Source organism: Triticum dicoccoides, chromosome 3B (genome assembly GCF_002162155.2).
Source record: "Triticum dicoccoides isolate Atlit2015 ecotype Zavitan chromosome 3B, WEW_v2.0, whole genome shotgun sequence".
In the NCBI taxonomy this organism is placed as follows: Eukaryota; Viridiplantae; Streptophyta; class Magnoliopsida; order Poales; family Poaceae; genus Triticum; species Triticum dicoccoides.
In genome coordinates this window covers 370,708,927-370,710,682 of record NC_041385.1, presented here as the reverse complement: position 1 = coordinate 370,710,682, position 1,756 = coordinate 370,708,927, and positions in this window count along the sequence as shown.

Here is a 1,756-nt window from a genome sequence, read left to right as displayed (position 1 = left end):
CGCACTGTGCCTGTCAACCAAGCGCACTGCATGCGTTAGCGCGAGGCCGAGCAGGAGGTGGGAAGGGGGGGTCATGACCCCCCCTCCCCATCCCCCTGCGAGGCCGAGCCTGGAACGAGCCGGAGCAGGCGGCGACGTGGCTTGCCGCAGTGCCGCATGCGTAGGCGAGTCCATCACACCCCGTTGTCCCCCCGTCTATCTTAGGGGTGTGGCTTCGGGGTTGCGTGTGTCCCATTTGATGGAAAAACAGAATGTCCGCACTGCGCCTGTTAACCCAGCGCACTGCGTGCGTTAGCACGAGGCCGAGCAGGGGGAGGGGAGGTGGGTCGTGAACCCCCCTCCTCATCCCCCTGCGAGGCCGAGCGTGGAACGAGCCGGAGCAGGCGGCGACGCGGCTTGCCGCGGCGCCGCATGCGTAGGCGAGTCTGTCACACCCCGTCGCCCCCTGTCTATCTTAGGGGTGTGGCTCCGGGGTTGCGTGCATCCCATTTGATGGAAAAACAGAATGTCCGCACTGCGCCTGTTAACCAAGCGCACTACATGCGTTAGCGCGAGGCCGAGCAGGGGGTGGGGAGGGGTGTCGTGACCCCCTCCCCGTCGCCCTGTGAGGCCGAGGCTGGAAAAAGCCAGAGCAGGCGGTGATGCAGGTTGCCTCGGCGCCGCATGCATAGGCGAGTCCGTCACACCCCGTCGCCCCCTGTCTATCTTAGGGGTGTGGCTCCGGGGTTGTGTGCGCCCCATTTGATGGAAAAACGGAATGTCCGCACTGCGCCTATCAACCAAGGTGCACTGTGTGCGTTAGCGTGAGGCCGAGCCGGAGGTGGGGAGGGGGGTCGTGACCCCCTCCCCATCCCCCTGCGACGCCGAGCGTGGAACGAGCCGGAGCAGGCGGCGACGCGGCTTGCCGCAGCGCCGCATGTGTAGGCGAGTCCGTCACACCCTGTCGCCCCTGTCTATCTTAGGGGTGTGGCTCCGGGGTTGCGTGCGTCTCATTTGATGGAAAAACAGAATGTCCGAACTATGCCTGTCAACCAAGCGCACTGCATGCGTTAGCGCGAGACCGAGCAGGGGTTGGGGAGGGGGTCGTGACCCCCCTCCCCATCCCCCTGCGAGGCCGAGCGTGGAACGAGCCGGAGCAGGCGGCGACGCGGCTTGCCGCGGCGCCGCATGCGTAGGCGAGTCTGTCACACCCTGTCGCCCCCTGTCTATCTTAGGGGTGTGGCTCCGGGGTTGCGTGCATCCCATTTGATGGAAAAACAGAATGTCCACACTGTGCCTGTCAACCAAGCGCACTGCATGCGTTAGCGCGAGGCCGAGCAGGAGGTGGGGAGGTGGGGTCATGACCCCCCCTCCCCATCCCCCTGTGAGGCCGAGCCTAGAACGAGCCGGAGCAGGCGGCGACGTGGCTTGCCGCAGTGCCGCATGCGTAGGCGAGTCCATCACACCCCGTCGTCCCCCCGTCTATCTTAGGGATGTGGCTCCGGGGTTGCGTGTGTCCCATTTGATGGAAAAACAGAATGTCCGCACTGCGCCTATTAACCGAGCGCACTGCATGCGTTAGCACGAGGCCGAGCAGGGGGAGGGGAGGGGGGTCGTGAACCCCCCTCTCCATGCCCCTGTGAGCCCGAGCCTGGAACGAGCCGGAGCAGGCGGCGACGCGGCTTGCCATGGCGCCGCATGCGTAGGCGAGTCTGTCACACCCTGTCGCCCTCTGTCTATCTTAGGGGTGTGGCTCCGGGGTTGCGTGCATCCCATT